At 46.9% G+C, this 8,890-nt stretch overlaps 1 long non-coding RNA gene across 2 annotated transcripts; it reads right to left on the bottom strand.

The window, feature by feature from the left end:
* Positions 1 to 491: 491 nt before the first annotated feature.
* LOC149367942 (uncharacterized) lies at positions 492 to 3,501 on the bottom strand. 2 transcript variants are annotated; one of them, XR_016285215.1, is made up of 4 exons: positions 2,671 to 3,501; positions 2,487 to 2,603; positions 928 to 1,068; positions 492 to 729 (listed from the first exon to the last, which is right to left on the bottom strand). It is a non-coding gene; the product is annotated as an uncharacterized LOC149367942 (long non-coding RNA). The 2 variants fall into 2 exon arrangements; XR_016285214.1 differs by lacking the exon at positions 928 to 1,068.
* Between the last annotated feature and the right edge of the window lie 5,389 nt (positions 3,502 to 8,890).

Consider the following 8,890-nt stretch of genomic DNA (forward strand, 5'->3'; position numbering starts at 1 on the left):
TTGAGAAGGTTTAAGTATGCTGTACACTGCAAACCGAAAAACACCCGGATAGGAGTAAATGGCTCATCGCGTAGCGCACTCCCGAAAAGGGGTTTTTATACTCCTCAGAATAGGAGTATATCGTCTACTCCTCTGCTTGAAGGGATACTTTCGGAGTGCTAGAAGGAGTAAAGTGTTACCGCTCTGCAGACGGGAGTTTATTTAGGAGTAAAGTTGTGATCACAAAGGAGTTAGCATGGCAATTAATAGAAGTATTATATACTCCTTTGCAGCTACTTTTATAGTACATTTCAGGAGTACGTGCCTGTTCCTTTTAAGTAGCTTTGACAGGAAATTTTTGGAGAAATTTTTCTTACTATAGGGTTACATTTATGATTCCCAGATGAGTATATTACTTCACTTGATGCGGAAGCCGATTTGAAATAAAGTATTCGTATGGAAGGCTCATTTTAGAGCTTGATATTCCAGGATAAATGCATCGATGAACACAGTGATTTATTTCAAACAATATTTTATTGGGTACAAAACATTTGAGACATGTGTTCGGCAGCTTGCTTTCGACGGTTACAGAGAACCAACGTCTTGGCCCCTGTAGAAAAGAAGAGTGCCTTAACCCACGCTGTCTTTGGGTACATTATTTAAATACCCAAAGGAATGAAAATAGAGATGCCACACTTGAAAGCAAGGAGGGAACCTTGAAATGCTTCGCTGTCAACATACAGGCTCCTTCTGAAAGAAAGATTAGAAAAACAAATGCATCAGTGGAATTGCACCTCTAAGCTTGAAGTATGACGTGCTTCAAGTGTAGAAGTCAACCGTTCAGAGTGCACTTTTCAATAAAGTAGGTATTATTGAAGTTTAAACGTTTTTTCATGACAAAAGATTAGCTAGCAGAACATAGTAGGTAATCAACTAGCTAATACATACCTGTACCCTGTCGGATGACAGCGGCTAAACGCGGTTTTCAGGGAATCACAAATTCCAGAGAGCCGCTTTCGTAAACGTTAAGGCAATACGGCGAATGGGAAGCAGCATCGATAGGGAACATTTTTTCCGCAAAGCATAAAACTGAAAAAAAAAATAAAATGGTCTTACTGAGGCACTTGCGCATTCGCGCTGCCTTTGGCTGCGTTCCTGCACCGAAAGAGGCCTCGAGATATAATTTTGTTTTACTTGTCAGAGGTTCCTCATGCTTTTCAGGCACCATATCAGAACCAATTACTGAAATCAAAACATGCAAACAAAAGACAGCGCTTTGCATACACGCAGCGGAAGCTTATATGCAATTTCCTTGATGGGAGAGCCCGCAGCTACGCATTTTCAGGACGTCCTCATTCTGTGTATAGGCCAAAGGCAGGGCAAGGGTGACTGACATAGCAGGCATTGTTAGGAATAGAAAGCTACCACCAGACCCACCCTCCCGCCGCCACCTGTCTTCTGTTAAGCTTTGCCCTCACATTCGTGGCCAGGGTTCAAAAGAAAACATTCTAGACAGGTATATCTGGCTGGGTAAGGAATATACTTTCGGGAAAGAACGCCAACCAGAAAAAAAAAAAAACATGTTTGGGAATCTTCTTGGTTCTTTCAGCAGGTGTGACTGCGAGTGAGTCACAGCTTGCCTTTTTTAAGCCTTCGGTTAGTCATCCGCCGGGTCACTGATCGTAGACAGTTGATGCAAGGATAGTTCCCTTGAAGTCAGTCTTGTCAACCCGCGCTTCCTTCCTTGTTCATTTGTTTGGCATCCGCTTTGTGCTGCTTCAGTTTTTCTGGGAAATGCTTGCTTTCGCCAATGTACTACGTCCAGCACGAGCAGGGGATCTCGTACACTGGCGTAAGCTTTATTCTTTTTCTTTCGCTGCCTTCCTGGGATCAGCAGTCTCAACCGGAACGCTTGCCTCCACGAGTTTCACATAATGGAATGTGTTCGGAAACTGCACGCGAAGTGGAAACTTCTTTTAACACTTTTCAAATGCGAAGAGCTTACAAGATACCACATTTTGGAACTAGACGCCTAACCATCCAGAAAAGGCAGCGTTCAGTATGGTTGAAACCTCATGTCCGCTGCCGAAAATCGCTGCAACGTTAAGATGCCACCAACTCGGAAAATGTAACAGTTTATCTAATCTCCGTGAGCGCTAAGGCGTCGCCATGCCCTGTGCTATGACTGAAAAGAATAAAATCGCTTGCATTGTTTGCATAACAAGGCCCTCTTAAAACACAGGAAAGGAAGCAACCGATTAGGGCACGGTTCTCAGCACTGTTCGTAATAACGTGACAAAAATTAACAGACCCCAAGGCTGTGCATTTTCACCTGTCATTGCCTGTACAGCTTTTCCACATTCATGGGGCGTGAACGCATGAAGAAAATTTGGTCCCTAGAAGAACTGACCGTACTTCCAGCTGTACATGTTAGCGTAACAGCCACGACTGCAGTGCCACACTCTTTTTTTCAGCCGCATGCAACAACAAATTTCTCAGATACTTACTTCATGCCTGCTGTGTGAGTTGGCTCCACCGGACCACAATGAAGCCTTTGCTGTTTTGCTGTTCTCGTTAAGCCTTTCATCTCGGCGCACCCGTGGTTCACAGCAAGTCTACGCACACTGAAAAGGGAGCGGCGTTAAGTGCATGCGCGTCTATGGCATCAAAGGAGAGTTTAATACTGCTTACCAGAACACACGACGATGATAATCCGGTCTTTAGTATTCTTGCAATACAGCGAAAGAACGAGGGGCCGACGATGTCGAGAAAACTGGTGCGTCACACACACATCGCCATGTCGGCGCGGCGAAACGGCAGCAGCCAACACTTGTATGCTGCGTAGACAATGAATGACTGGCCGCTGCTTCTGCACATATTGCTGGCTTGAGTGAGACGTTCATTGCAGCACGTTGCTGCTAAGGTCGATGATGTCCAGTCTTACGTCACGACAAGAGCGCGCAAAGGAGCGGGTTGCAAACTGGCGGCTTCGGGGAGGTTGACGCGTCACACACCGCCATGTTGGCTCGGCTGAGCTCGGCTGGCTAAGCCTCTCGCAGACTGCCGTCGCAGGCGATGCAACACCAAGCGTTCTCCGAATACACTGGGGGCTTCACAGGCACTGTCTGTGGCGCACCTTGGTGCGCGAGGTTGCGGCGATCCGGTGTGTTGTAACATGACAAACGTGCGTGAAGCAGCAAAAGCACAGGCGAGCAGGCAGCGACGACAGAGCCGGCGTCGTCACCTGCAAGTGCAGCGAACCGGCAGCTGCCACTAGGCGGCGGGCAGACACTAAGGAGTGCATAAAGGGCCTGAAGGAGTATTGAAGCCGACATACTCCTTCTTGGAAAAGTAGTAAAATCATGTAAATGCTTTATTTTACTCCTCGATTTCGCGACGGCAGTAAAAAAGGAGGATTTCCTCTTTTTTACTACTTAAAGTCGATTGCGCAATTTTCAATAAGGAGTTTAAAAGCGGACACTAGCCATTTATATTCCTATTTGGGCTTATTTGTGTTTACAGTGTAGGTTACGGCGGCCGTGGACAACCTCGTGTGATCACATGCCTTAATTTGGCGCTGCGGTCGTTCTGAAACAGGAACACATTAGTACCCGCGCGTAATTGGACCTCTTGCCTCTGAATCACGAGTGAGTAACATAAAGACCGTCGCTTTTAACCCCTTCTTGGCAGCGTTCATGAAAATGCGTCCTTAACGCTCTCCATGCTCTATGCACTTTGTTCTACCCTTGGTTTCAGCGTTCACTACTTACGCCACTGGGCACATTTTGTCCTCAATCTGCTTGATTACGCCTCAAGCTTGAAGTCAATGTGGTATTGGTAAATCAGAAAAAAACTCTAAAGTCTCTTTAACGCAGGTATCAGCTGTGAAACGTTCTGCCGCAAGCGTTGTCTTCAATACTCAACAATTCTAGATAACAGCATTTTATCTGAGGAAACCTGTGATGTACTCAATTTTTTCATATAACCTAAAATTTCATTATAACAATAACAGCATTTTATCGCAGGGAACCTGTGATGAACTCAGTTTTTTCATATAACCTAAGATTTCATTATAACAATCAATATATCGGCAGATCACCGAACGGCAGTCTTGTCTTTTTTTTTCTGTTAACGTTTTTGCTATCGTAAAAAGTGTTCCCCGTTAGTTTTCTAGGGCAGTCCGCTGTTCAATGCGGTCAATGGAAAGATTTTAAAAGCAAGGTTTTGGTACATATCAGAAAAATGGACCATTACTTTCAATATTTATATTACAGTACCTTACAATTTTAAATTTTCAAAAGCCACGCGGTGGCTCAGTGGTTATGGTGCTCGGCTGCTGACCCGAAAGACGCGGGTTCGATCCCGGCTGCGGCGGTTGAATTTCTTTGGAGGAGAAATTCTAGAGGCCCGTGTACTGTGCGATGTCAGTGCACGTTAAAGAACCCCAGGTGGTCGAAATTTCCGGAGCCCTTCACTACGGCGTCTCTCATAGCCTTAGTCGCTTTGGGACGTTAAACCCCATAAACCAAACCAAACCAAACCAAACCAAACCAAACCAAACCAAACCAAACCAAATTTTCAAAATTTTTATGTGCAAATGTTGGACATGGATCTAATATGTACAAAGAAAGGGAAACCCGCTCAGACCCGTCTCAGTGAGTCAGCAGATGTTGGTAGCATTCTTGGCTGATTCTGTCATGCAGCTGTGCCGTAAATCTGTGCTCCTTTATCACTGTTTCTCCTACCAACCCCCATTATTTGCATTTTAACTGCAGAGATACCACCTTTTCGCTTCGCTTCATGCGTTTCACTGAGCGGCGCTAGCCGTGACCGATGTTTAGGCACACAAGTAAGGCTACCGGGGCGTCGCTCTCTGGGATGCGGAGCAGCCATTTTCCCAAGGTACGCAGGCAGAAAATACCCCGGGGCCACGAGACATCGCTTGGAAGCCTCAGCACTGCCATATAATTTGTTGTTTTTTTTTGTTCCATTGCCGAAGCTGATGCCTTGAGCGATCTGCTAGAGGTCAAACTCTTTACCTCCCACCGCTGATGTGGAGGTAGTGCAGTGAAATGAGAGATAGGAATCGTGCCCAGAGTGGGAGGCTCCCTCTTCAGGGGAGGAGGCCGCTCAACGACTGCCGCAGCTAATTGAGTCAGACGCCCCCAAGGCCAACGCGCCTTCTGTCACACCCGCAGCATCCGAATCGCTCTCGAGTGAAAATAGCAATTACCGCTTCACGACAAAACGGCTCCAACTACTCGTAAATTATGGTTCACTAAGGAGTTCCATGAAACGCCGCTCTTCTTTTATTTTCATTTACATGGGCCGAAACAAAAGGGGCTATTGCCGTTTACGGCCGCAATCAATCTTTTCGGAGAAGTTTTTTTTTTCCAGCTGACGGTAATAGCCCCGTATCCGTTTCTTTTTTTTTCTTTGCTGAACACTGTGAAGGGCGACGGCTTGCCTAACTTTCGTATCCTCAATGCCCTTGTTCCCCCTGCTCTTGCTTTTAAACGAGGTGTATGGCCCTTCCTTCCGGTTCATTAAGAAAACATTTTACTAATGACTACAGTATTCTGATTCGTAGGGTTACCTCGGCTGCGTAATGTGCTTTGTTATCCTGTGTACAGTAATCAAAGGTTTACAGATTTGTGTGCATTTCTTTATGTGGTTAAAAAATCTTTCTCGGCGATTTTACCCTCATGTACGGGGTGATTGAGAACGTTATATAATGGTAGCTCCAACTCGAAAACAGTATCTTAAAATAAGGTCGAGGCATCACGTTTGTCCTATAAAAATACATGGGGTTGTAGCCTGTTTCATGCCTTTTCGAATAATAGTTTGGTTGCTTGCTTCCCTAGCTCACCAATGTTGGAGAAGTCTCGCGCACTCGCGGCATTTAAGGACTGCGTGCAGCGAGTCCTAGCCCCAGTTCTGATGTTGTGTTCCTCTGTCTGCGCTTAGCTGACTTATGAGTACTGAGTGGGTGTGAAGTGTCAGAGTGGACGCCCTGCGCTATATACGTTGCTGACACGAAACATGGCGCGTTGGTGTCAAGCCTTTCAGGTTGACGCCCTGGTATACCGAGAGATGCAGTATCGAAATCATATTGACAGCCTCTTCATTACAGTAATTCTTTCTTTACATTTCACCTGGCCTACCAAGAGCTACTAATTATCTGCCATCATCAGCGCAAAAGAGAGCAGCTCCACGCCTGATGTCGCACAGCGCATAGCACGTCTCGGGGCACCACAAACTGCTGCAAACAACCAGCGGTCTCCAAGTGGAGATCGCTCCGTGAGGGAAAGCCCGTTTTGAAAGAAGGCGAGAACAGGCAAAAATACACACCGTGTCGCTAGTTTCTGTATTCCTGCGGTCTTATGATCTTTTTGCTGCACGCTTCAGTGTTAACGCCCACCATGTAAGACATATTTCTATGATATTTTATGCTGCCCTTTTTAGTTTACCAGCCAGAGCAGCTTTTTCTGTGGAGTCAGGTGAAGATCCGACACGGTGCATTGCCCGTTGAGCCAGAGTTTGCTTGCAGGTGGGTTGGTGATTCTTACATGTGAAAATTAAGTATATCCTTTGCGTTTTGGACGCGTAAGAGTACTGGGGATTTTTGGAGTAATTGGTGCTGAGACTCCGCAATACACTCTGGCTACTTTTGTTGTCACCTGAACTCGCCGGTCCAATTTTGGAAGCGCGTTGTAGTTGTCGGGATCGGTGACTTTCAAGGCTCGCTATTACTGCTGAGTTTCACGCGTCTGTGGAATGTGGAGCCAAATTGCGGCAGGCTTTCGGTTCCGTGCTCTCATTGTATGTGCCGTCCACGGGGGGCGTCTCGCTTTCGCCCCTCAATTCTGATTCAGTCGCCCGGAAATTTCACAAGGCTGAATGCAGTGCCGTCGTCGGCCGAGTTATCCCACAATCACGCTCGAGGTAAAAATTTTTGGCCGTTCCACGCTGTGTGCGGGAACAAGGAGCGTATTTTACAATTTGCAGTGGGCGCCTATTGCAGCTCTTTTCAAACCTATTAAAATATACACAATCTACCTAATCTGCAAACAACGTGGCTGGAACCCTTATTTTTGAGCAAAAAGATAAAAACACAGGAAATGCTCCGACTTCCGCATTCCAAAACTATGTTCGGTCACTTCCAAAGAGGCGGACACCTCGAAGCACGGCTGAGGTGTCCGTCGAGAGCGAGAAACTTACTGCGCCTTTTCCTTTAATGTGAAAAATTGTTTGATATTTTTGTTGCCACGTTTCAGCACATTCCATTCACTGAACCATGTTTTTAGCTGCCCCAGCGGGGCCTGTCTGAATGGTTTTCGGAATGGCGTACATTCCTCGGCACAGCGGATCATCAGACCACGGCCAAATCCAGCATCTATTAAGTCACCGACAATGGCCCTCACGATCACTGATGAGTCTCTGACGGAATTTTTCAGCACTGGTTCCCGCAAGCCGCTGCGCTCTTGCTCAGTCCTCAGTATCGCGTGTTGGCCGCTGTCCCACACAGCTGGCTGCCGAGGACAGGAGCGGTTTGATCGAGAGGCACCGCGGCAGCCACCGCAGTGCGAGGTCACTCACGGCGCACTTTTGGCACGTTCTCGGAGACACGTGGACGGGCCCGTCGCGAGGGGAGAACGCGCAGAGCGCAACGGTAAACAATGACCGGATCGCCGCTTCGGTGCGTGCCTGACTCATTGGATGTCGCCGGAAACGGGCGACGGTAACGGCAGGCGCTCGCCACGCTTGCGGGCGTCATGAGAGAGTCGGAGACATTTAGCGTAGCGGACACATGCCAGCGTAGACGCATACCGGGTTACCAGACGCCGGCTACGCACGCACAGTGGCAGGGGCGGGGCCCCGCACGTACGCAGCCAGAGTTCGGCAACCCGGTATATTCTACGCTGCCACGTCTGTGCTAAGCTAAATCTCTCCGTTCACTCTGCCTGGCTCACAGTGCGCGTCACTTTCCATAAACAGCGCTGATGGTGGGCGTTACATTTACATCAACCTCACGGATGATGTTCTCAGGCCGAGATCATTGCATTTGTTTGAAGAACACTTGAAATGATTGTTGTTGATGACCTTGCCACGGTATTTTTTTTGCTAAATTTCTATGTGCAATTCTGTTTTGATCGAATGTCTCTGTATTTTTGTATCTTAACACATTGTTTCCACCTGCTATGATCTTGTGTAAACGATCGCAGTATCCATAAATAAATAAAATAAAAAAAACATCCACTTCGTGGGTGGCATCCTGTAGCAGGTATCGGCGACGCCAGCGTTCGTAATAATGTCATTTACAACGTTGCCAACGCCACACCGCGCTATTACGTGGCCCGCCAAGTGTCTATTTTCTCGGCGCTATTTTCTGGATGCCATTATTGTAGATACTTGCCGCAGGCGAGGCCTTCCCGAAAACACACCTCTAGGCCAACTGTACAGAGCCAACTGCACGACGGACGAGCAGAACAAAGGGTTTGCCGCTTGTGCCGAGCTCTCTGTTTTCGCGCTGCTCTAGTGCATTATTCCCCTTCGTAAGGTAGCCTCAAGGACGGAGTCTGGGATTAAATTTAGTTAGTATTGCTTCGGAATGATTCGTGGCAAAGAATGAAAAGAAGTGATGGAATTAGAAAAGAGCGCAGCTTATATTAAACAAAACACGAAATGACAGGACGATTGACAGCAAGAGGGACAGCGAAGAGTCGACTAACTTTTCTCAATGAATGGAAGAATTTATATGACACAAAACAATGCGATGGAACATGCCTGCTGCAGGTCAGATGCTGTCTAACGAAGGTTTAAGTATGCGCGGTTAGGCGTTTGTTCTCTAATAAATGCATATACTGTATAAGTAAAGGTCAGTAGGAATGTCATTTAGGGAGCGTGAAAA

Source organism: Amblyomma mixtum, chromosome 1 (assembly GCF_055824585.1).
Source record: "Amblyomma mixtum isolate Tamu chromosome 1, ASM5582458v1, whole genome shotgun sequence".
Lineage (NCBI taxonomy): Eukaryota > Metazoa > Arthropoda > Arachnida > Ixodida > Ixodidae > Amblyomma > Amblyomma mixtum.